This window comes from Piliocolobus tephrosceles, chromosome 13 (assembly GCF_002776525.5).
Source record: "Piliocolobus tephrosceles isolate RC106 chromosome 13, ASM277652v3, whole genome shotgun sequence".
In the NCBI taxonomy this organism is placed as follows: domain Eukaryota; kingdom Metazoa; phylum Chordata; class Mammalia; order Primates; family Cercopithecidae; genus Piliocolobus; species Piliocolobus tephrosceles.
In genome coordinates, this window is record NC_045446.1 from 49902345 (window position 1) to 49929826 (window position 27482).

The window sequence follows — 27482 nt, forward strand, 5'->3', positions numbered from 1 at the left end:
AATCCCTTAACCTATCATATACTGTAAAGAATAAATGTTGGAAATACCTTAACATCAAAGAAAAAAATGGTGCCAGTACTATGTGGATTTGGAAAAAGAAAAATCCCAGTAAATTCCAAGTAACCATTTGTTCTTACACAGAAATAAAACTGATTTGTTCAGTTTTGGAATGGATAGACTTTTCATTTGACAGAGCCAACAGAATTATAAAGCTTAGCTACTTTAAGCCACAACCCTCACAAACAGCTAAGAAGCATTCATCAAGAGTGTCCTTCTTAGACCGACAGGAAGTAAGTTTTTAAAAGAAGTTTACAAGCTTCCAAAAGAGCAATCTCTGGTATTTCTTAAGATCCCCATATGATCACCTGGACAGTCATTTTTCCTCCATATATACTGTATAGCAAAGGCTTCGAAGTAAAACAGGTTGGTTTTTAATACAGAGTAGTAACCACCAGCTACCTAACGGTACTGAAATTCTACAAGCTTCAGTATCTTCAGCTGCAAAAGAAGACAACCATACTCTATTGTGATGACTATTTCACAAATTTTAAAAAGAGAAAAAGAGATTACCATACAGATTAAAAATAACAGAAATCAATCTTATACTATTTTTCTAGCCAATAGTGAGAGAGGAAAACACTTCCTAAGTCACTGTGTGAGGCCAGCATCAGCCTAATACTACAAATACACGATACGGACACAAGAAAAGAAAATTATAGGCCAACATCTCTCATGAACACAGATAAAAACTTTTAAAAATAAAAAAAAAATTTAGCAAGGCAAAGCCAGCAATATATAAGGATAATATACACAATCAAGTGAGGTTTATTCCAAGAATACAAAGTTGGTTCAACATTAAAAAATAAACCAAAGTAATATCCAGGCACAGTGATGTGAGCCTGGAGTCCCAGCCACTTGGGAAGCTGAGACAGAAGAATCACTTGAGACCAGGAGCTCAAGGTTGTACTGCACCATGATTCCATCTGTGAATAGCCACCGCCCTTTAGCCTGAGCATCATAGTGAGACCCATCTTTAAAAAAGAAATTAAAAATTTTTTTAAGTAATTCACTACATTAACAAAATTAAGGAGAGACATTCTAGGATCATCTCAATAGATGCAGAGAAAGTATTTGATAGAATTTAACATTCATTTATCATTTTTTTAAAAAAGCTCTTAGTAACCTAGGAATGGAAGGGAACTTCCTTAATCTGATAAAAGGTAACTATTACCAAAAATAATAGTAATAATACATACACACATACACACACAAACCTACTGCTAATACCAATCTATTTATTAGATTGGTAAAATGTTCAACACTTCCCCCAAGGTTAAAGAGAAAAGAAGATTGTCCACTATCATCACTTCTATTCAACATTATACTAAAGGTTATAGTCAGGAAAATAGGCAATAAGAGAGCGGGAAAGTATAAAGATAAAAAGAAAACAGGTAACATGATTATATACCAACTACAATGAATAAGCAAATTCAGTAAGGTTGTTTGATACAAGCTCAAGATTTTTCTATTTCTATATAATAATAACAAAAATCAAAAATAAAATTTATGAAACACCACTTATACAATACCATAAGAAAATAAAATACCAATGAATAAAGACATCTACAACTGAAAACTAAAAATTGAGAAAAAATTTAAGATGTAAATAAATGGAGAAATATACGGTGTTCATGGTTTGAAAGACTCAATATTGCTATGATGCTAATTCTCCCCAAATTAATCTATAGATACAATGCAAACCAAATCAAATTTCCATTAAGTTTTTTTGTGGAAACTGATGTAAGGCTCCTAAAAATTACACAGAAATGCAAAGATCCTAGACTAGCCAAGGCAATCTTTAAGAAGAACAAAGTGAGAACTGACACTACCAGACTTCAAGATTTCTTATATTGAATAGTGTGACAACAACAAAAGAATGCAAAAATAGACCAATGGAACAGAGTCCAAAAACAGATCCACATATAAACAGTCACTTAGCTTATGAAAAATACCACTGCAAGTCTGATGGCAAAAGACAATCTTTTCAATTAATGGTGCTACAGCACTGTAAACCAGTAAAACAAACAAACAAACAAACAAAAACCTTAATCCCAATAGCACATCATGAACAAAAACTAATTTTAGATCACATATCTAAAAGTGAAAGGTAGCCAGGTGTGGTGGCTCACAGCTGTAAACCCAGCACCTTGGAAGGTCAAGAGGGGAGGATTCTTTGAGCCCAGGAGTGTGAGGCCGGCTGGGCAACATGGTAAGACCCTATCTCTACAAAAAAAAAAAAAATCAAAAAATTAGCTGGACATGGTGGCATGCACCGTGGTCCCAATTACAAGGGAGGCTGAGGTAGGAGGCTCACTTGAGCTCAGGAAGTCAAGGTTGCACTGAGCTGTATTTGCACCACCGCACTCCAACCTGAGTGACAGAGCAAGACCCTGCCTCAAAAAAAAGTGAACGACAAATCTATAAAACTTCTAGAAGAAAATGTAGGAAAATATACTTGTGATTTTCCTGTAGGCAAAGATTTTTTAAATTAATATTCAAAAGCACTAAACTACTAAATAAAAAAATAAGTTGGACTTCATGAAAACTAGGAACTTTTGATCCCTAAAAGACACCATTAAGATTAAAACAGTAAGAGATAAGCCACAGACCAGGAGAAGATATTCCCAATACATACATCTCACAAAAGTTTTGTATATAAAATACATAATATAAAGAATTACTATAAATCAATAATAAAGAAGGCAAACAATCAAATTTTTAAAAGGGTAAAGATCTAATGAGAAATTTCACAAAAGAGAATATCAATATCCAAATGGCCAGTCAACATATATAGAAGCACTTGAGCATCATCAGCACCATAGAAATGCAAATTAAAATGACAATGATACATAAACACACACCTCCCAGAATGGCTAAAGACTTCACTCACTGGAAGTGAGTGTGTTATTATTGAGAATGTGTTATTGAGAATGTGAAGCAACTGAAACTCTCACCTAATGCTTTTGGGTGAATACACTGGTACAACTTGGGAAACTGCTTGGAGTTTCTACTGAAGTTAAAAGTATACCCACCCTACAAAGGATATGAACAGACAATTCTCAAAAAAAAGACATACATGTAGCCAACAGACATATGAAAAATAATTCAACATCACTGATCATTATAGAAATGCAAATCAAACTACAATGAGATACCATCTCACACCAGTCAGAATGGTGATTATTTAAAAAGTTAAGAAACAACAAATGCTGGCAAGGTTGCGGAGAAACAGGAACTCTTTTACATGGTTGATGAGAATGTAAATTAGTTCAACCATTGTGGAACACAGTGTGGCAATTCCACCAAGATTTAGAACCGGAAATACCATTTGACCCAGCAATCCCATTACTGAGTATATACCCAAAGGAATATAAATCAGTATATTATACATGCACACATATGTTCACTGCAGCACTATTCACAATAGCAAAGACATGGAATCAACCCAAATGCTCATCAATGATAGACTGGATAAAGAAAATGGTGCATACACATGATGGAATAGTATGCAACCATTAAAAGGAGCAAGATCATGTCCTTTGCAGGGACATGGATGAAGCTGGAAGCCATTATTCTCAGCAAACTAACGCAGGAACAGAAAACCAAACACTGCATGTTCTCAATATTAAGTGGGAGCCAAACAATGAGAACACATGGACACAGGGAGGGGAGCAATACTTGCTAGGGCCTGTTGGGGGAGGGTGGGAAGGCAGAGCATTAGGGAAAAGAGCTAAAGAATGTTGGGCTTAATATCTAGGTGATAGGTTCATAGTCCAGTAAACCACCAGGGCACACGTTTATCTATGTAACAAACCTGTACATCCTGAACATGTACCCCAGAACTTAAAAAAAAAAAAAAAACACTTATTTTAAAAATATATATATACCTACCCTATGACTCAGTAAACCCACTCCTTGTATATAGCCAACAAAATTAGTACATATGTCTACCACAATGATGCATAAAAATGTACACACAAGCTTTATTCATAATGACTCCCTCAAAATAAAAATAATCCAAAGTCCATAAACTAAAAAATTAACAAATAAATTGTGGTCCATTTAAATTATGGAACACCATACAGAACTGAAACCCAACAAACTGGTGATAATGTAACAATGTGGATGAATCTTGTAGGAGTTGTTTTCAGCAAATGAAGCCAGATAAAAAAGATAACAAACCATAAATAAATAAATAAAATTGTTTTACCTTTTTATGAATTTTCATAAAATAGAAATGGAAATAGAAATCAGATATGTGAAATTCAAAAAAGAGAAAACAAACTGATGGAAGTCCGAACAATGACTATTTACAGAAGGTAGTAATGACTCAAAGGATGAACAAAGATTTCTTCTGGTGGTCTGGGAATATGGCATACTTGGATCTGTGTGGCGATTATATAGGTATATATCCAAGAAAACATTCACTGAGTAGTGTATCTAAGACTAATATACCTTACAGTATATACATATGCCTCAATTTAAAACAATTATTTAATCTCCAAGTTGAAAAAACACAGAAGCTTCATTCTGTAATTTGGAGGTATCCACAGAAAAGAAAGGTATTTAACAGAGGAGTTGGTTATCTTATAACTTATTTGGTTCACATAAAAGTATTCATAATAAATGCAAGCATACCTTGGAGATACTGCAAATGTGGTTCCAGACCACTGAAATAAAGTGAGTATCAGAATAAAGCATGTCACATGAATGTTTTGGTTTCCCAGTGCATAAAAAGTATATTTACACTATACTGTAGTATATTGACACTATACTGCAGTAAAGTACTAAGTAGCATTATGTCTTAAAAAACAATGTACATACCTTAATCTAAAAATACTCTATTGCTAAAAAATGCTAATGATCATCTAAGCCTTCAGCAAATTGTAATCCTTTTGTTGGTGGGAGGTCTTGCCTCAATACTGATGGCTGCCGACTTATCAGGGTGGTGGTTGCTGAAGGAGGGTAGCTGTGGCAATTTCTTAAAATAAGACAACAGTGAAGTGTGCCACATCAATTGACTCTTCGTTTCAGGAAAAATTTCTCTGGAGCATGCAATGCTTCATTTTATTCATAGTAGAACTTCTTCCAAAATTGGAGTCAATTTTCTCAAATGCTGCCATTGCTTTATCAACTAAGTTTATGTAAACCCACTGTTGTCATTTCAGCAATGTTCACAGCATCTTTACCAGGAGCAGATGCCATCTCTAGAAACCACTTTCTTTCCTCATCCATAAAAAGTAACTCCTCATTCGTTCAAGTTTTTTCATGATGCTGAAGTAATTCAGTCACATCTTCAGGCTCTACTTATTCCCTTGTTATTTCCACCACATCTGCAGTTACTTCCTCCACTAATGTCTTGAACCCCTCAAAGTCATTCATGAGGGTTGGAATCAACTTCTTCCAAATTCCTGTTAATGTCAATATTCTGATCTCCTCCCATGACTCACAAATGTTCTTAAGGGCATCTAGAATGGTCAATCCTTTCCAGGTTTTCCAATTACTTTGCACACATCCATCAATCTATGCCAGCTATAGCCTTATGGGATGTAATTCTGAAATAATAAGATTTGAAAGTCAAAATTACTCCTTGATCCAAGGGCTGCAGAATGGATGTTATGTTTGCAGGCATGAAAACATTTATCTCCTTGTACATCTCCATCAGAGCTCTTGGATATGACTAGCTGCACTGTCAATGAGCAGTAATATTTTGAAAGGAATTTTTTTTGAGCAGTAGATCTCAACAGTGGACTTAAAATATTCATGAAACTATGCTATCAACAGATGTGCTGTCATCTAGGCTTTGTTGTTCTGTTCACAGAGCTCAAGTAGAGTAGATTTACCACAATTCTTAAGGGCCCTAGGATTTTCAGAATGGGAAATGAGCACTGGCATCAACTTAAAGTTATCAGCTGCATCAGTCTCCAACAAGAGAGTCAGCCTAGCCTTTGAAGCTTTGAAACTAGGCATTGACTTCTCTCTAGCTAGAAAGTCCTAGCACCTTCTTCCAATAGAAGGCTGATTTACCTACACTGAAAATCTGTTGTTTAGTGCAGCCACCTTCCACTTACCTTAGCTAGATGTTCTAGATAACTTGCTGCAGCTTCTCCATCAGCACTTGCCCCTTCACCTTGCACTTTTATGTTATGGAGATAGTTGCTAAAACCTCATGAACCAATCTCTGCTAGCTTCAAACTTTTCTCCTGCAGCTTCCTTACTTCTCTCAGCCTTCACAGAATTGAAGAGAGTTAGGGCCTGGCTCTGGATTAGGCATTTTTAAGGAAATATTCTGACTGGTTTGATTTTCTATCCAGACCACTCGAACTTCTCTGTATCAGCAGTAAGGCTGGTCACTTCCTTATCATTTTTGTGTTCACTGGAGAAGTGCTTTTAATTTCCTTCAAGAAATTCATTCCTTTGCATTCACAGCTTAACGAACTAACTGGCTCGAGAAGCCTAGCTTTTTGGTCTATGTCAGCTTTCAACATGCCTTCCTCACTAAGGACAATCATTTCTAGCTTTTTAAGGTAAGAAACGTTCAACTATTCCTTTCTCTTGAGCACTGAGAGGCCACTGTAGGATTATCAATCAGCCCATTTTCATTATTGCAGTGTCTCAGGGAATAGGGAGGTCCAAGGACACGGGAGAAAGATAGGGGAACAGTCAATTGGTAGAGCAGTCAGAATCCACACATTTATCAATTAAGTTAGCTCTCCTCTGGGTACAGTGGTTCATGCTGCACCAAAACAATTACAATAGTAACATCAAAGATCACTGATCACAAATAGTCATAACAGATACACTAATAAAACAATTAAAGAATTTTTGCAAGAATTACCAAAATGTGATATGAAGATACAAAGTGAGCATATGCTGTAGGAAAAATGGTGCCAACAGACTTGCTCAACACGGCGCTGCCACAAACCACCAATTTGTAAAAAACATAGTATCTGTGAAACATAATAAAGTTTTATTCCCTTTTACAGGGATACTTCATATAAAGTGAAGAGTCAGGGTATGGCACCAAAACAGTCATACAAAATCTTATTTAAACCATGCAACAAACCTATGGTATAGATACTATTATATATATATATATATATATATTTTTTTTTTTTTTTTTTTTTTTTTTTTTTCTTTAGAGATAGGGTCTTGCTTTGTCACCCAGGCTAGAGTGCAGTGGCATGGTCATAGCTTACTGCAGCCTCAACTTCCTGGGCTCAAAGGATCCTCCTGCCTCAGCCTCTCAAAGTAGTTGGGACTACAGATACATGGCACCATGCCTGGCTGATTTTCAATTATTTATTTTTGTAGAGATAGGGGTCTCAGCATCTTGCCCAGGCTGGTCTCAAACTCCTGTGCCCAAGTGATTCTCCCACCTCAGCCTCCCAAAGTACTGGGATTACAAGCATGAGCCACCACATCTAGCCTGGTACTATTATGATCAACAATTTCAGAATGGAAAACTGAGGTAAGCAGATGTTGCTTCTATTAAATTGTAAATGATTTGATCTTAGTAAACACAATTTGACTTGCATAAAATAGTTTTCTAAATACACTGACAAAAAGCAACATTTAAGTGTCCTACCTGGCTTTCCTTACCACACTATCTGAAATGTCATCCTATACAACTCTGTCCCCTTACTCTCCCTTATTTTTCTTCATAACACACATTACTATCTGACAATATATACGTATGTGCTTATTTGCTTATATTCTGTCTCTCCCACTAAAATGTAAATTCCATGAAGGCAGAAATTTTGTGTTGTTCATTGCTCTATTCCCAGCACCTAGACCTGCTCCTAGCATATAATAAACAGTCAATACATTTTGATGAGTGAAATGGAAAAAGTAATAATAAATATCCTACCTGACCCTCAATTCTGTACCTTTTTCCATACCATCTATAAAACTAAGAGAAAATAAGATTATTTCATGTATTTTCTATTAATTAGTTTATATAACTTACTAGAAAATTACTTGATAATATCTTTAAGCTGATTTAGGGCAATCACTTGATTCAAAAAATTTTGGAAGATTAATTTTAACATATTCAACTAATTAGATAATTAAGATAATTATCTTCCAACTATGTCATGAAACATTTCATTTTAAACATCCAAATGAAAATCTTTATAAATTATGTGATTGTAAATCTTCATAAATTATAATTCTTAACGAACTAAGCATAAAATGTTGATTTACAGAAAAATTACAGCATTATGAAAACCAATTATTGCGCTCAGCACTAGCACAGTGCTAATACAGTAACAAATCATCTTCACTGAATTCCACTATTTAGAACACTCCTATGCCTTGATCCCATTTCCTTTTTCCTCCCTGCTCTCGATCACTATGTCTGCGCTGCTTTAACCTCTCTTGCTATTGCCTTTAATTTTTCCTTCTGTGCTATTTGCATGTTTTCCCTTCCTTTAACATATTTAGATGTCCACCTACCTTTGAAGCAAGCACACATACAAAAAAACTTCCTTGGACCTTGCTTTCCTCAAAAGTTACTGTTCTTAGACTCTACTGCCACCTTCTTTAAAAAGTACACAACCTCCACTTCCCACGCCCAAATTCATACTCATTAGTGAAGATTATCAATAATCCCTGAATTGCCAAATGCAACTGCCTTCCTTAGCTACCCCAACGCATCTTTTAAAACAGTACATATTCTCCATCTGTGATTTGTCTCCTCTTAACTTCCATGATTCTGTGCCTCCCAGGTATTGTTCGGCCTGAATCATAGAATTTAGGGGCCTTCTTTAAAAAAAAAAAAAAAAAAAAAAAAAAAAAAGGCCGGGCGCGGTGGCTCACGCCTGTAATCCCAGCACTTTGGGAAGCCGAGACGGGAGGATCATGAGGTCAGGACATCGAGACCATCCTGGCTAACACGGTGAAACTCCGTCTCTACTAAAAAAAAAACAAAAAAAAACTAGCCGGGCGAGGTGGCGGGCGCCTGTAGAACCAGCTACTCCGGAGGCTGAGGCAGAAGAATGGCGTAAACCCGGAAGGCGGAGCTAGCAGTGAGCTAAGATCCGGCCACTGCACTCCAGCCCGGGCTACAGAGCGAGACTCCGTCTCAAAAAAAAAAAAAAAAAAAAAAAAAAAAAAGAAGCAAAATTACAAATACAAAATTAGGTACAAAGGTGAATACTTACTTAGAATGAGAAAAAAAAAATCATAGCACCATAAGCATCACAAGAATCCAGAAAAAATAACAATAATGTTATCAATAAAGCCCCTGACACACTTCTAGTATACTTCCACATATTTTTTGCATGACTTTTGTTATCAGCTCTTCATATGGCAATTATATGTGAGGTTTTCTATATAGATTTTTTTAATTTTCAAAAGATTAAATTGTTATTTATATTTTACAAAATAGTCTTCACAAACTACTACTGGTAATGTCACAAAATTTTAGTATTGTCAAATTTAGGAAAACTCATATATTTTCTTTCATTTATAAACCATTAGATTTGGAAGAATTTTTTCCAGACTAGCTTCTGGCCCTGTGTATTTCAGATTTTGTTTCTCTACCACATACTTCTAATGTGATGCATTAGAGGACACATCCGTATCACCAAGTGATTTCTAGCCTTGCATCTTTGTGTCATAAAACTAAGTGTTTAACACAGTGAGTAACAACAGTATTCCTTGATATCATTCCTATACCAGAACAGCTAGTCTAAACTATACTCAGAAGTGACATGACCACATAAATATATGCCACCCAAACTGAATGTAAATCCAATTCAACTCCCCCTTAGCTGGATCCCAAAAATGCCTGCAGCCACTCTAATGCCATATGACATGAGGGCAAGTCAAAATGAAACAGCAATTTCAAAATGCCTTACTTTTGGAAATCCTATAGAAACATATGCCCATGTGAAAATCTTCCTCTCAAAGACTTGAAAGGATTTTATGTAAGTGACAAACCTGGAGCTTAAATTTAATTAGCTTAATGATAAATCCCCCAAATCCCTGACACTCTGAACCTCTTTTCTTCACTGTCTCTTCATCATGCCAATCACTAAACACAGGTACTTCCTATGTCCTTGTCTTTCTCCTTGTCTTTCTCCTAAAAACCTACATAATGTATTTCCCAAAGTCACTGTGTCCTTAATTGTTTTAATTATATCTACACTCTTTTTTTTCAGTCTCATCCATTCCCAAGCTTCACCTATGACCTTCTAAGCAAATAATCCTCCCTCTAGAATCTAGTAACTAGACTATCAATTCCACAAGCAAGGGAAATGCTAGTCTTGTGGTCTGCATGAATTCCAGGGCCTCAATCTCAAAGGACATATATTAGGCCATCAATAAAATATACTGAGTAACTTCTAGAGTATAACTCTAGCCTTATTCTCTCTTTCCAAGCTCCAAATCTAACATTTTAAATTGCCCACTGGTTTTTTCCACCTAGATAACGTCTACCCCCCTTCCCAAGTAATAGACAAATTCCCATAATACCTGTGAGTACTTTGAACTTTATTTTAACCCTCAGTGATATATTTTAAACCCTTATTAGATAATTTTCATTGTAACTGTTCAGAAAACTAAAGCACAATGAAATCATAGGACTTATGACAAATCCAGATTCTTCCACTTTTAATTGCACGAACTACCCTCTCTAAAACAAATACGTGGGACGCATGCAGTGGCTCAGGGCTGTAATCCCAGCACTTTGGGAGGCCGAGGAGGGTGGATCACCTGAGGTCAGGAGTTCGAGACCAGCCTGGCCAGCATGGCGAAACCTTGTCTCTACTAAAAATACAAAAATTAGCCAGGCGTGGTGGTGGGCACCTGTAATCTCAGCTACTGGGGAGGCTAAGGCAGGAGAATCACTTGAACCCAGGAGGCAGAGGTTGCAGTGAGCCAAGATCATGCCACTGCACTGCAACCTAGGTGACAGAGCAAAACTCTGTCTCAAAACAAACAACAACAACAAACAAATATGTGGCTGATGAGCCACATAGATCTAGCTGTAATAACTTATCTGGAATCACACACAGTGACCTACACAAAGACACCAAAATTAGAAATAAAAAGTGAATGGCCGAGTGCTACTTATCAAAAATGAACAAATAAAATACTTTCGAGAAATAAAATAAACGCAAGACTAAATGTCAATAACAAATATGTCTATACACATATCTTAAAGTTTACACATAGAATGTACTTAGACAATACAAGAGTACACACACATTCAGTCATGTAGCCCTCTCCACTGAAAGGCCTCATTGTAAACACACTACTAAACAAGAGTTCCCAAGCAAATAGGACAAAGTGCTGACATAAGTGTCAGCACTATACAAAGACACTGATGTATGTCTATGTGCTTTCAGTTGCTAGGATTCAGTGTGTCCATTTTTCTCTAGCTTGAAAACATGCAACTCTGATGTTCTGAAGATTCCATAGTTAAACAAAGACTGATGATTGCTTGATATACAAAAAAAATTTCAAATTCATATCTCTAATTTCCTGAAAATGCTCATGTTCTCTGAGAGACAGAGAGGAAGAAAAAAAGAAAAAATTTTAATTCAATTTCAATAAAATTAAATGAAAGTATGAACTACATACTTTCACGTATCACAGAAATAAAATTCTGAGTGCAGCTTTAAAAGAAAATATCTCCTATGTTTTCAGAACCTTTCTGAATCTATACAATGAAAAGCATATATTTTGATTATTCAAAAAAAGAAATTACATGTTGATGAGCAAATTCCTAATAGGAATTAGCATCCATTTCACCTCTTGAATTATAATCTTATAATTATATGCTAATCAATTAGATATTGACAAATAAACAAAACTGTATGTCATTCATATGATCTGTGAGAGAAAAGGTGACAAAAGACCTGATAGGCAAATAAAACAAAAACAGTGGCAAACTCCAAGACTATTTTTGTAGCTGCATAAACTATGATCTTATCTCGAATTATGGGTCAGTTGGAGAGTTCCCCTGGGAACTTTCCATCTGCTCTTGGTACAGCCCAGGTATAATGCATAAAATGGGCTTAAAATACCCTTGGGTGATAGAAAAACCAATCAAATATCCAGTAAAGTCTTCATAAGTTTAATGCTTAATATTAAATAAACATAATTCTATTGTCTCCCAAGTAGCATTAGCAGTTTGCTTCATGTTTCCCACTGGCTTTCAACCACTTAAATATTTCTCAACTTTTAATAATATATACTTTAGAAAAAGCTTCTACACTGTATTGTAAGACTCAAATAATTCAAATCAATTCAATATAACATTATAAATTTACTATAAATTTGTTTTTAAGTAGACATTTAGGAAGTCACAATTTAATAATTTTTCTGCCTTTATATATCTTCCCTACCTGATAAATTAATATTCTTCACAAATCAGAACTTCTAGCAAGAAGCATTCTAAATGTCTATTATCTTAATTTTTGTTCAAATTGTTTGGCTAATGCATTCTAATATCTCTGAGTAACACATGGATAGTTAGAAGGCATTTTACTCAAATTTAATAAAACTGTATTACCAAAAGGAATAAATATAACTAACCTAATACACTTGCAGTTTTACTATAGAAATTATTTTAATAAAAGAATGGCTGGGCACAGTGGCTCATGCCTGTAATCCCAGCACTTTGGGAGGCCAAGGCGGGGGGATCATGAGGTCAGGAGATCCAGACCATCCTGGCTAACATGGTGAAACACCATCTCTACTAAAAATACAAAAAATTAGCCAGGCATGGTGGCGGACACCTGTACTGCCAGCTACTCAGGAGGCTGAGGGAGGAGAATGCCGTGAACCCAGGAGGCGGAGCCTTCAGTAAGCTAAGATCACGCCACTGCACTCCGGCCTGGGCGACAGAGCAAGACTCTGTCTTTAAAAAAACAAAAAAAGAATGATATTCAGTTTGTTAACTGAATAATAAAAGTGGCTTATATTTAAGTTAAGTAGATGGTAAGGTATTTTAAAATTCAAAGTAAGTATAAAGCCAATTCAGTCTTCTTCTTAAAATTTTAATCACTCATAAAAAAAGAAAGCCAGATGTTTTCCTGCCATTTAAAATGTCTCAGGTTAAAATAACTTATCCCCAAATAAAACACTTTCCTTCTGTGTCTTAAAAGTTGACCACCATTTCAACAGTCTGAAATTAATTCAGGGACCTAAGTAAGTTCTACTTTTCCTGTTACTATTTTTTTAAAGTATAGTTTAAGCACTAAAAATTACATAACTTGTATTACAAAGGTTACGAAATACAGTAGATGCCCACAATCAGCTATCCTTTAAGGATGGAATTAAATATTTGTCATTAGCACATAAGGGTTGAAAATATAGACTCAGATAAAAGTATAAGAGATTTGTAGAATTCTAATGGAAGACTTGTGTCTTTGTCAGATAGGAAGAATGTAAAAAAAAAAAAAAATTTAATTAAAAAAAAATTTAAAACCCAGGCAGAATTCTATCAGGCAATGAAAAGATTGGTTAAAGAAGTTAGGTACAAACTTAGAATTAGATAAAGAATTTCTTTTCCTGTACAAAACTAAAGAACTTCATCATTTAAATCATGAATATTGGAAGTAGATATTGGTGAAAGTCTAATCTCATCTCTAGAATATGGACTTATTTCACAACCAAAAAAGGGCTTACCTGTCCATCTGTGGCACAGGTAGAATCCCACTGGCTAGAGGCAGCCCCAGGTCCTGTTTCACAGCCAAAACTCCATGACCAATGAGAAACTTCAAGTCATTTGGAATGATAACCAAAACCTACTTGAGTTTTCAACTTTAGTATGCTTACTGTGATACCCTAAATTATCAAGTATGATATAAAAATTAACTCACAAAATATGAGGCCAGGTGCAGTGGCTCACACCTATAATCCCAGCACTTTGGGAGGCTGAGGTGTGTGGATCACCTGAGGTCAGGAGTTCAAGACCAGCCTAGCCAACATGGTGAAACCCTGTCTCTACTAAAAATGCAAAAATTTTCTGGGCATGGTGGTGCATGTCTCTAATCCCAGCTACTTGGGAAGCTGAGGCAGAAAAAGCGCTTGAACCCAGGAGATGGAGGTTTCAGTGAGCCGAGATTGTGCCACTGCACTCCAGCCCGGGTAACAGAGCAAGACTTTGTCTTTTAAAAAAAAAAGATAAGAAAAATGTTCCGTTAGTGATTAATTGTCTTCCAAGACTAGAAAGATTTAAAGTTAAATAAGGAAATAATGAATAAATCAAATACATAGTAGGTTTGGAGAGGATATAGAACATTCATATCACATTCTGGGGCAGGGGGAGTGGTGCCATAGATTGGTACAACTACTTTCATGTTGTGGGAAGTCAGGGACCCCGAATAGAGGGACCGGCTGAAGCCATGGCAGAGGAACATAAATTGTGAAGATTTCATTTTAATATGGACATATATCAGTTCCCAAAATTAATACTTTTATAATTTCATACACCTGTCTTTACTGCAATCTCTGAACATAAATTGTGAAGATTTCATTTTAATATGGGCATTTATCAGTTCCCAAAATTAATACTTTTAAAATGTCTTACACCTGTCTTACTTAATCTTGTCGTCTTCGTAAGCTGAGGATGTACATCACCTCAGGGACCACTACCGTGTTAACCGTACAAATTGAATGTAAAACATGTGTTTGAACAATATGAAATCAGTGCACCTTGAAAAAGAACAAAATAACAGCGATTTTAGGGAACAAGGGAAGACAACCATAAGGTCTGACTGCCTGCGGGGTTGGGCAGAAGAGCGCCATATTTTTTTTCTTGCAGAGAGCATACAAACGGACGTGCAAGTAGGGAAGATATTACTATATTATTTTCCTAGCAAGGAATATTAATAATGAAGACCCTAGGAAAGGAATGCATCCCTGGTGGGAGGTCTATAAACACCACTCTGGGAGTGTCTGTCTTACACGGTTGAGATAAGGACTGAAATATACCCTGGTCTCCTACAGTACTCTCAGGCTTACTAGGGTGGGGAAAAATCCCACCCTGGTGAATTTGAGGTCAGATCAGTTCTCTGCTCTTGAACCTGTTTTCTGTTAAGATGTTTATCAAGATAATACATGCATAGCTGAACACAGACCCTTATCAGTAGTTCTGAATTTGCCCTTGTCCTGCTTCCTCAGAAGCATGTGATCTTTGTTCTCCTTTTTGCCCTGTGAAGCATGTGATTTTGTGACCTACTCCCTGTTCTTGCACCCCCTCACCTTTTGAAATCCTTAATAAAACTTGCTGGCTTTAAGCCTCAGGTAGGCATCACAGTCCTACTGATAATGTGTGTCACCCCCAGAGGCCCAGCTGTAAAATTCCTCTCTTTGTATTCTTTCTCTTTATTCCTCAGCTGGCCGACACTTACGGAAAATACAAAGAACCTATGTTGAAATATTGGGGGCAGGTTCCCCCAATACTTTCAAACTTTGAAAAAAACAATGTGGCATTTTCTAGCAAAACTGAAGACTGACATAATCTACAACCTAGTAAAACTATCCAGGATGAGTACCACAGATAAAAATCTCATATCTAGGCACCAAATATACGCAGAGAATTGAAATCATACAAAGTATGTTCTCTGATCATAGTGAAATTGAACCAGAAATAGGTAACAAAAACATGGCAGAAATACTTCAAACACTTAGAAATTAAGTAACTTCTAAAAAAGCCAGCATTCAAAGGGAAGTTTAATGAGAAATTAGAAGATATTCTGAACCAAATAAAAACTAAAATGCAATGTATCAGAATTTATGGCACACAGCATAGTGCTTAGAGGGAAACTCAAAGAATCTAATGCTTATATTAGAAAAGAAGAAAAATCTAAAATAAATCATCTAAGTTTTCATCTTAACAAATTAGGAAAAGAAGAACAAAATAAACCTAAAGCAAGCAGAAGAAAAAGAAATAATGATCAGCTCAGACATCAATAAGAGGGAAAACAGAAAAACAATGGAGAAAATTAATGAAATCAAATCTCATTCTTTGAAAATGTTTAAAAATTGACAAACCTCAAACAAAACTGATAAGAGAAAAAAAAGATAGACATAAATTACCAGTAACAAGAATAAAAGAGGAATATCACTATAGACTCCATAGATATTAAAAGGATAATAAAACACTACAAAAATAACACTTTACACATAAATTCAGTAACTTAGATGAAATGAATCAATTACTTGAAAAATTCAAACTACCAAAGCTCACCAATGATGAGATAGATGTTCTGAATAATTCTATAACTATTAAATAAGTTGAACACATAGCTTCCAAAAAAAAAAAAAGAAAGAAAAAAAATTAGACCCAGATGGTTTCACTAGCAAATTCAACCCAACATTAAAAGAAAAAATCAGGCCAGGCATGGTGGCTCACACCTGTAATCCCAGTACTCTGGGAGGCTGAGGTGGGCGGATCACCTGACGTCGGGAGTTCAAGACCAGCCTGATCAACATGAAGAAACCCTGTTTCAACCAAAAATAGAAAAAAATTAGCCAGGTGTGATGGTGCATGCCTGTAATCCCAGCTACTTGGGAGGCTGAGGCAGGAGAATCACTTGAACCTGGGAGGCAGAGGTTGTGGTGAGCGGAGATCACACCATTGCACTCCAGCCTGGACAACAAGAGCCAAACTCCATCTCAAAAAAAAAAAAATCAATAATACGTATCAATAAAAGAAAAATATAAAAAGAAGAAGAAATAAAACCAGGTCTACACACACTCTTTTCTGAAAATAGAGGAGGGAACACTTCCCAATTCATTTTGACAGTCACCATTATTACCCCAATACAAAAAACAGTATTAAAAACTACAGCCCCATGTCCCTCATGAACATAACAACGAGAAAAATCCTTAATAAAATATCAACAAATCAAATCCAGCAATGTATAAGAATATACCACAATGAAGTGGGATTTATACTAGGAATGCAAAGCTGTTCAATATTTTTTAAATCAACCAATGTAATCCATCATATTAACAGTCTAAAAACAAACCCACATGATCATATTGATGCAAAAAAAGGCATTTGACAGCATTTAACATTCATTAATGATAAAAACTCTCAGCAAACTAAGAACTGAAAGGAACTTCCCCAACATAATAAAGGGCATCTAAACAAAAGCTACAGTCAACATCATATTTAACGGTTTCCTACTAGACTGGAACCAAGGAAAAAATATGATATCACATCTCTCTTATTCATCACGGTACTGGAAGTCCTAGCCAGTGCAATAAAGCAGGAAAATAACAAATAAAAGGTATACAGATTAGAAAGAAAGAAATCAAACTGTCCTATTGACAGACAACATTATGATTTAGAGTTAACCCTTGAACACAGGTTTGAATTGCACAGGTCCACTTATATGTGTATTTTCCTCTGCCTCTGCCACCCCTGAGACAGAAAGACTAACTGTTCCTCTTCCTCCACCTCCCCAGCCTACTCAATGTGAAGACAGTGAGGATGAAGACCTTTATGATAACACACTTTCATGTATTAAACAGTAAACATATTTTATCTTCCTTGTGATTCTCTTAATAACATTTTCTTTTCTCTAGCTTACTTTATTGTAAAAATATAGTATATAATGTATGTAACATAAAAATACATGCTAATTAACTGTTTATGTTGTTGGTGAGACTTCCAGTCAATAGCAAGCTATCAGTAGTTAGGTTTGGGGGAGTCAAAAGTTATACGTAGATTTTCAACTGCTTCAGGCATCAGCACCCCTAACTTCCACCTTGCCGCATTATTCAAGGGTCAACTGTACATAGAAAAATCTCAAGAAATCTATGAAAAATGCTCCTAGAACTAATAAGTGAATTCAGCAGCATCACAGAATACAAAGCCAACACACAAAACTCAATTGTATTTCTATATACTACTAGCAAAGAGCAACTGGAAACCAATTCTTTTCCATTTACAACAGCTCTAAGAAATAAAATACAGACAGTCCTCAACCTATGATGGTAAAACTTACAATTTTTCAGCTTTACAATGTGTATTAGTCTGTTCTAATGCTGCTAATAAAAACATACCTGAGACTGGGTAATTTATAAAGGAAAGAGGCTTAATTAATTGACTCACAGTTCCACATGGTGGGGAAGTCCTCACACTCATGGCAGAAGGCAAAGGAGGAGTAAAGTCATGTCTTACATGGTGGCAGGCAAGAGAGAACTTGTTCAGGGAAACTCCCTCTTACAAAACCATCCCATCTCATGAGACTTATTCACTATCACGAGAACAGCATAGGAAAGACCCTCCCCCATGATTCAATTACTTCCCACTGGGTCCCTCCTATGACACATGGGAATTGTGGGAGCCACATTCAAGATGAGATTTGGGTGGGAACACAGCCAAACCATATCACAGTGGTACAAAAGCAATATACAGTCAGTATGCTCCTTGACTTACGATGAGGTTTTCTCCAGATAAATGCACTGTAAGTTGAAAATATCATAATTTGAAAGTGTGTTTTCAATGGATAAAAATATTAAGCCAAAAATGTGCTTTTCACTGGTTTGAAAATATTAAGTCAAAAGTGTGCTTTTCACTGGTGAAAATACCATAAATTGAAAGCTTGATTTTGACTGGTGAGAATATCATAAGCCAGAAATGTTTTTGACTTACAACATTTTCAACTTACGATGGGTTTATCTGGATACATAACCCCATCATCATAAGTTAAGGAGGATCTGTACTTACATGTAAATTGAACAAAAAGTGAACAGGGTTTATATACTAAAAATTACAAAACACTGATGAATAAAATCAAAGAAGACCTAAGTAAATAAGGAGATACAACATGTCCATGGATTGGAAGACTCAACAGTAAAAATGTCCTTTTTTTTTTTTCAAGTCATTTCTATTTTTATTTTACCAATAATTTTAAAACCAGTTTGTTTAGTAAAGTTATACTTAAGTCACATGAACTTGAAAAGTACTTAGACTTATTTAACTTATGAGTACTCTTCTACCTATATGTCAATTTGGTAGACAGAACATGTAACAATAAGTGTACATATAAATAAACATATCTAGACATGTATATACACACATAAATGAAGATTCAATAGCTTTTACCTTGGAACTTTAGCCATGAGATAGCAATACAAACTTGCCAGTTTTACTTTTGCTTGCCCCAATAGTTAATCCAATGAAGGCAGTGAACCAAAATTTCAGGTAAAGCAGTTTCCATAGCAGTTTAATTTTTAAAGGTCAAACCTCCCCAGACTCCAAAGAACACTGGGGCCAAACAGCACCAAAGGAGAACATCACATACTAACCAGGCCCAACCCTGCTTGGAACAGCAGCATCAAAGCCTGGATACATGCAACTCCATCTCACTTTCCCATTCAACAGCATACTTGATTACAAACAATACTGGGGGCAAACAGTATTGCAACTGTGAGATAAAATTCTAAGGAGGACTTAGTACTAAGCCTTAGGACCTCTGCCAAGGGTGTTCCCTTCAGAGAGGCTGAGGTCCGAAGGATCACCTGGGGCATCCCTCTTTGGGGTCCAGTCTTTGGACCCCAAAGAGGGTCCAAACTTTGGAGTATCAGACGTCTCTGACCTCAGGTGGGCACCAGTGCTGCTTTGCATGTTTTCCCTCCAGAGGCAATGGCCTACTATGAGCCTTCCTTTGGTTCCTAGGTGTAATCCCTGACTTTCAGAATCCTTATAATTTGATAAGGCCCATGCTTCCTGTTCCACTACAGTGATGGAGCAAAGGAGGAGCATTTGGTTCCACTCTAGTGGAACAGCATGCTTCCTGTTCCACTAGAGTGATGGAGCAAAGTGGACTTTGCTCCATTCCGTGAACTGTAATGTTAGGAACTGGAAACTAGGTGGGTTTCTTTTGTCCTTAGCCAGTTGAGTAGAGTAAAGGAAAATTTTAGTATAAGAAAAGAAGGTTTAAGTTGCCTGAAACACATGTGAGCTGGCCCTGAGCTGCTCCACATGAAGGGATCAGGGACCAAAACTGGAAAAGACATAAAAGAGTCCTTCAGAGTGACTCCAGCCAGAAATCTGCAGTTGCCTCTGTGTTTAGGTGCTGCCCACCAAGGGTCCCAAGTGAAGGAGAGATTCCCCTGCATGGAGCAGAAAGGAAAAGGAAAAAAAAAAAAATCCCAAACTTATTTTACATCCTGACTGGCTTGCCAAAATACGTTACCAGTGGAGGGTGTCTAGGTTCTTGGTGTCTTGAACAAAGAATTGGACAAAATGCACAAACAAAGTAAGAAAAGAATGAAGCAACAAAAGTGGAGATTTATTGAAAATGAAAGTACACTCCACAGAGTGGGAGTGGGCCCAAGCATAGGGGCTCAAGAGCCTAAAAATGTCAATTCTACCCAAATTGATCTACTAATTTAATGTGATTATAATGAAAATCTCAGCCAAATTTTTCAGAGATATAAACAAGCTGATTTTAAAATGTTTATGCAAAGGCCAAACAATTTTGAAAAAAAAAGATAAGAAGATTCACACCACACAACTTTCTAGTAATCAAGACAGTGTGATATTAGAAGAGGGAACGACATATTGATCAATGTGATAGAATCAATAACCCGGAAATAAATCCACACAAATATAGCAAATTAATTCTTGACAAAGGTGCCAAAGCCATTCGATAAACAAAGGAGAGTCTACAACAAATGATGTTAGAATTTAAACTTCTATATGTAGGAAAAAATAAACCTAAACTTAACACTTTATACAAAAATCAACTCAAAATGGATCACAGGTCTTAAGGTAAAACATAAAACTATTAAACTTTTTTATAAGATTTATAAGAAAACGTAAGAAAAAATATGTATGTCCTGTGGTTTAAAAGTTCTTAAATATTACATCAAAAGAACTTATAAAATAAAAAACTGAAAAACTGAACTTCATTAAAATTAAAATCTTCGGTTCTTTGAAAGACACTGTTCATAGAATGAAGAAACAAGCTACAAACTGGAAGAAAATATTTACAAATCACAAACCCAACAAAATACTTATATCCACTTAACCGAAGACGATATATAATGAAAATAAACCCATATAAAACAGATGCTCAAAATCATTATCCATTAAAGAAACGTGAATTTAAATCATGATGCAATACCACTACACACCTAGAATGACTAAAATAACAAATACTAACAATACCAAGTGCTGGTCAGAACTACTACATACATACATTTCATACATTGCTGGTAAAACTGCAAAATGTCATGAACACTCTGGAAAACGGTGGCAATTTCTTATAAAGTTAAACACACACTTAACAAATGACCCAGCAATCCCACTCTCAGGTATTACACTAGAGGAATAAAAAGTAATGTTCACACAAAAACTTGTACATGAATGTTTACAGCAGTTCTAGTCCTAATCAACACAACTGGAAAAAAAACTAAATATTCTTCAAAGAATGAATGGATAGGCCAGGCGCAGTGGCTCATGCCTGTAATCCCAGCACTTTGGGAAGCTAAGACAGGTGGACAACTAGAGGCCAGTTCAAAAGCAGCCCGGCCAACAGGGCAAAACTCCGTCTCTACTAAAAATACAAAAATCAGCCAGGCACGGTGGTGCATGCCTGTAATCCCAGCTACTCCAGAGGCTGTGGCATGAGAATCACTAGAACCTGGGAGGCAGAGGTTGCAGTGAGCCGAGATCGTGTCACTGCACTCACTGAAGCCTGGGCAACAGACCAAAACTCTGTCCTCCCCCCCTTTAAAAAAAAAAGGATGAATGAATGGATAAACAGGTACATCCAACCAACGGACTACTACTTAATAAAAAAGAATAAACTGGTTCATGCAACAACTTGGATGAATCTCAAAGGCATTATGCTAAATAAAAGAAGCCAGTCTCAAAAGGTTACATGCTGTGTGACTTCACTTACGACATCAAAAAGATAAAAACTACAGTGAAGGAAAAGAGACTAGTAGTTACCAGGGATTAGTGAGAGAAGGAAGATGCAACTACAAAGGGACAGAAAGCACAAAGGAACTTTTGGAAGCAATGAGACAACTCTATATCCTGAATGCTGTAGAGGATATACAAAATCTATACTCATGGTAAAATTCATAGAACCATACACCAAAAAATATCTATTTTACTCTGTTAATTTTTTATTTTAAATTTAAAAAAATAAAAGGTAAATACCTAAGATTCAAGGGAAAGATTAGGTGAGAATATGTTTACAATTCAGTGCTTTGAACAACATCTAAAACATAGAAAGATATCATTACATATATGCAAGTTATTTTCATTAAGTAATCTGGAAACTTAAAGATGACAGGCTACCTAACCTTATGCCATGAGCGACATATCAAACCCTGGATTACTTCCTCAATCCTCAGAGAGTGGTTTGGCTTAAGAATAAAAGAAATAAGCTTCATTTCCTTTATTCTGAGGAACTCAAGATGTATTCTGAAAATGACACCACCAGAAAACTCTAAAATACAACAAGGCAAGTGCCATCTTACTCATTATAGGTTCTATACCTGGTTTTCATTTTTTTTTAGAATTTAAATCAGAAAAAGCTAAAAACTAAGGCTAGCATCCTATATATAAACCAACAACTATACTATCAATTTATTTTAGACAAGTCTTTTTAACAAAATGGTGCTGGAACAACTGGTTATCTACATGGAAAAAGCAAACTTTGACCCCCTGCCTTACCCCATACCCAAAAAATTACTTCAAGTTAGATCATACACCATAAAACTTCTAGAAGAAAACAGTATCTTAGAGATGCTTAAGTACAACTTTCTCAAGGTATTAAAAAAAGCACTAAATGTAAAGGAAAAAAATTAGTGCATTAGACTTCAACAAAATTAAAATGTCTGCTTATCAGAAGACATTTGGAAAATGAAGACGTAAGCAACAGATTGAGAGAAAATATTCATAACACATACATATGGCAAAGGACTCACATCCATAATATAGTGACATGACACATAACAAACTTTCAGTGGTAGCTGTCATGACATTGTGATGTAATTACTTTTTTATAAAGTAACTGTAAAACTCAAAAGCCTAAGTGTTTAGTGTTTATAAAGTCCGTAATAGTGTACAGTAATGTCCTAGACCTTCCATTCACTCACCTCTCACTCACTGACTCACCAAAAGCAATTTCCAGTCCTGCAAGCTCCATTCACGGTATGTGCCCTATACAGGTGTACATATTTTTACCGTACTTTTTCTACGTTCAAATACGTTTAGATATACAAATACTTAGCATTGTGTTACAACTGCCTACAGCATTCAGTACAGTAACATGCTGTACAGGTTTGTATCTTAGAAGCAATAGGCTACAACATATAGCCTAGGCGTGGAGTAAGCAACGCATGACTGTCTGAAACAACTACAAACCAGTAATTTTTTGAAAATCAACGATCCAATTTTAAAATTAGCAAAAGACTTGAACACTTCACAAAAGAAGATACATAAATGGTCAATAAGAACATAAATAGGCATTCAATATCACGGGTACTATATGGCTAAATAAAAGAATGGCAACATCAAATGTTGGTAAGGATGCAGAGCAACTGTAACTTTCATATATTGCTGGTAGGATTGTAAATGGTACAACCACTTTGAAAAAGTATATGTCAGTTTCTTGTAATGTTAAATACATATCCACCCTGACTTAACAATTTCACTCTTAGGTATTTACCCAACAGAAATGAAAACATGTCTCCACAAAAAAGACTTGCACAAGAATGCTCAGAGCAGCCTAATTCATAAGCCAAAAACTGGAAACCTAAATATTCATCAACATAAGAATGTATAAACAAATTGTGACAGAATAATAAATAAATTGTGATCTATTCATAAAATATATTCATTCAGAGAACACATTCATTGAATATATTCATATGACTGATATGACTGATATACAAAACAATATGAATGAATTACAGGACAGTATATGGAGTGAAAGATGCTCAACACAAAAGAATGCATACTGTATAATTCCATTTGAAGAGGTTAAAAAACAGGTAAAAGAAATCTACGGTAATAGAAATCAGTAAGTGGCTATCTCTGAGGAGCTGGATGGAACTGACTGGAAAGAAGCTCAAGGAAAGATTCTGTATCTTATTTTGGTTCATGATTACATAAGTGTATATAACCATCAAAACTTGAACTCAACATTTAGGCCCACGCATTTTATTATATATAAATTATCTGAATTTTTTTTAAAATAAGCAAAAAATAAAATGAACAACAATATTAACAAGAAAGAACAAATACTTAATCAAGATTATAAAGGAACGACCCCAAAGATTATGTCTGCTCTTAAGAAATAGAGAAATAGGTGCTAATTTACTATCTAACGAAAAAAAAGGTTACCTCTCTTTAGGAGACAGTCCCAAAAACAGAAACACAGACTTAAGGCCTAAAAGGTTCTAAAGTAGCTTTTCATCCTCAAATCCAACTCTGAGAACTTCAGTTCTACCTGATGAAGAATTATATTAACCTAATATGTGATAATATTAGGTTATACTGTATTATACATTAGGTTACATTATACATCCATATCCTTTATACCTGCCATGAGGGCGACGAGCCCACCATTTCTACAAGCCCTTTGGTGAGCAAGAGTTGTTTCTTTATAAAAATAATTTATTTTCAACCTTGGATTTAGCGGCTGAGTACTTCCTCTTGTACATGGCCTTTCTGGAATACATGGCAGGAAAAAGGAGAAGAAGGTTCTTGCAACTCTTACAAAACCAGTTGGTGGTGACAAGAACGGCGGTACCCAGGTGGTTAAACTTCGCAAAATGCCTAGATATTATTCTACTGAAGATGTGCCTTGAAAGCTGTTGAGCCACAGCAAAAAACCCTTCAGTCAGCACGTGAGAAAATTGCGAGCCAGCATTACCCCCGGGACCATTCTGATCATCCTCACTGGACGCCACAGGGGCAAGAGGGTGGTTTTCTTGAAGCAGCTGGCTAGTGGCTTGTTACTTGTGACTGGACCTCTGGTCCTCAATCGAGTTCCTCTACGAAGAACACACCAGAAATTTGTCATTGCCACCTCAACCAAAATCGATATCAGCAATGTCAAAATCCCAAAACATCTTACTGATGCTTACTTCAAGAAGAAGAAGTTGTGGAAGCCCAGACACCAGGAAGGTGAGATCTTCGACACAGAGAAAGAGAAATACGAGATTACAGAGCAGCGCAAGATTGATCAGAAAGCTGTGGACTCACAAATTCTACCAAAAATCAAAGCTGTTCCTCAGCTCCAGGACTACCTGCGATCTGTTTTTGCCCTGACGAATGGAATTTATCCTCACAAATTGGTGTTCTAGATGTCTTAAGAACCTCATTAAATAGCTAACTACAAATAATAATAATAATAATAATAATAATTTAAAAATTAGTAGTCCTGCCTTACCTAAAGTAACAATTTTCAAGACTCATACATACTCTTTCATTTGAACATAACTTCATTTCTAATAAAAATACAAATAAAAGCTTTTCTTAGAATATTAATAAAATCAGTTTTCCATTCCAGTTGAAATCAGGATCAAGATGCCTCTCCCTAGGTGTAAGTGCTATATAGAAGTTCAGTATTTTTCCTATGGCAGTAAGAAGCAGAAATTAACTAATTTTTACTCTCATATTCCCTTTAAGTAGTTCAAATAACAGCAACTACAGTAGATTGTTAGCTGAAAATCGAAGTTAGTAAAGTTTCAGTTGGGGGTGGTAGGAGAAGGAGGCGGCAGCAAATCATTTACAAATGGCGCCAAAGCAGGACCCGAAGCCTAAATTCCAGGACATTGAGTGAGTGCTGTGCTTTCATGAGCCTCTTCTTCAAGAAACAAAGTGTATAAAGGTTGCCATAAAGGACAAACAAGTGAAATACTTTATATATTACAGTGGTTGGAATAAAAATTGGGATGAGTGGGTTCCAGAGAGCAGAGTACTCAAATACGAGGACACCACTTTGCAGAAACAGTAAGAACTTCAAAAAGCCAATCAAGAGCAGTATGCAGAAGGGAAGATGAGAGGGGCTGCCCCAGGAAAGAAGACATCTGGTCTCCAACAGAAAAATGTTGAAGTGAAAACAAAAAAAGAACAAACAGAAAACCCCTGGAAATGGAGACGGTGGCAGTACCAGTGAGACTCCTCAGCCTCCTCGGAAGAAAAGGGCCCGGGTAGATCCTACTGTTGAAAATGAAACATTCATGAATGGAGTTGAAGTTAAAGTAAAGATTCCTGAAGAGCTAAAACCATGGTTTGTTGATGACTGGGACTTAATTACCAGGCAAAAACAGCTCTTTTAACTTCCTGCCAAGAAGAATGTGGATTCCATTCTTGAGAATTATGCAAATTCCAAGAAATCTCGTGAAAATGTAGATAATAAGGAGTATGTGGTTAATGAAGTTGTGGCAGGGATAAAAGAATACTTCAACATAATGTTGGGCACCCAACCACTCTACAAATTTGAGAGACCACAGTATGCCGAAATTCTTGCAGATCACCCCGAGGCACCTATGTCTCAGGTGTATGGAGCACCACATCTCCTGAGATTATTTGTACAAATTGGAGCAATGTTGGCCTATATACCTCTAGATGAGAAGAGCCTTGCTTTATTATTGAATTATCTTCATGACTTTCTGAAGTACCTGGCAGAGAATTCTGCAACTTTGTTTAGTGCCAGAGATTATGAAGTGGTTCCTCCTGAGAACTATCGGAAAGCCGTGTGAGAGACGCTCTCACTCACTTATGTTTGGATCTCCAGAAACACATTTGTTTAGTCTATCTCTTGTACAAACGATGTGCTTTGAAGATGTTAGTGTGTAACAATTGATGTTTGTTTTCTGTTTTGTAAACAAACAAAATAAAAGGGGTAATAGCTCCTCTTTTTTTTTTTTTTTTCATTTCAAAGTTGCTGCCAGTGTATTCAATAATGGACAACAGAGGGATATGCTGTAGAGTGTTTTACTGCCTAGTTGACAAAGCTGCTTTCGAATGTTGGTGGTTCTATTCCTTTGATACTACACACTTGTATAATACGTGTTAATGCCACATGACAAAATGCTCTGATTCCTAGTGCCAAAGGTTCGATTCAGTGTATATAACTGAACACACTCATCCATTTGTGCTCCTTTTTTTTTTTTTCTATGGTGCGTAAAGTAAAGAGCCCATCCTTTGCAAATCATCCATGTTGCTACTTAGGCATTTTATCTTTGCTCAAATTGTTGAAGAATGGTGGTTTGTTTCATGGTTTTTGTATTTGTGTCTAATGTTCGTTTTAACATGATAGACGCAATGCATTGTGTAGCTAGATTTTCTGGAAAAGTCTATCTTTTAGGAATTGTTTTTCAGATCTTCAATAGATTTTTTTTTTATTTCCAAAAAAAAAAAAAGTAAAGCTTTTGCTATGACTCCCCAGCTAAAAACTACATTTCTCCATCTCTCT

General features: G+C 36.0%; 1 protein-coding gene and 2 pseudogenes across 3 annotated transcripts in view; 2 read left to right on the forward strand and 1 right to left on the reverse strand.

Moving 5' to 3' along the window:
* PDE3B (phosphodiesterase 3B) overlaps positions 1–27482 on the reverse strand; it is a 216714-nt gene that overhangs the window by 165006 nt on the left and 24226 nt on the right. The window lies entirely within an intron of this gene.
* LOC111555086 lies at positions 24817–25391 on the forward strand (annotated as a pseudogene). Its single transcript, XR_002735407.3, has one exon. The product of XR_002735407.3 is annotated as a 60S ribosomal protein L6 pseudogene (transcript).
* On the forward strand, positions 25680–26766 carry LOC111555085 (annotated as a pseudogene).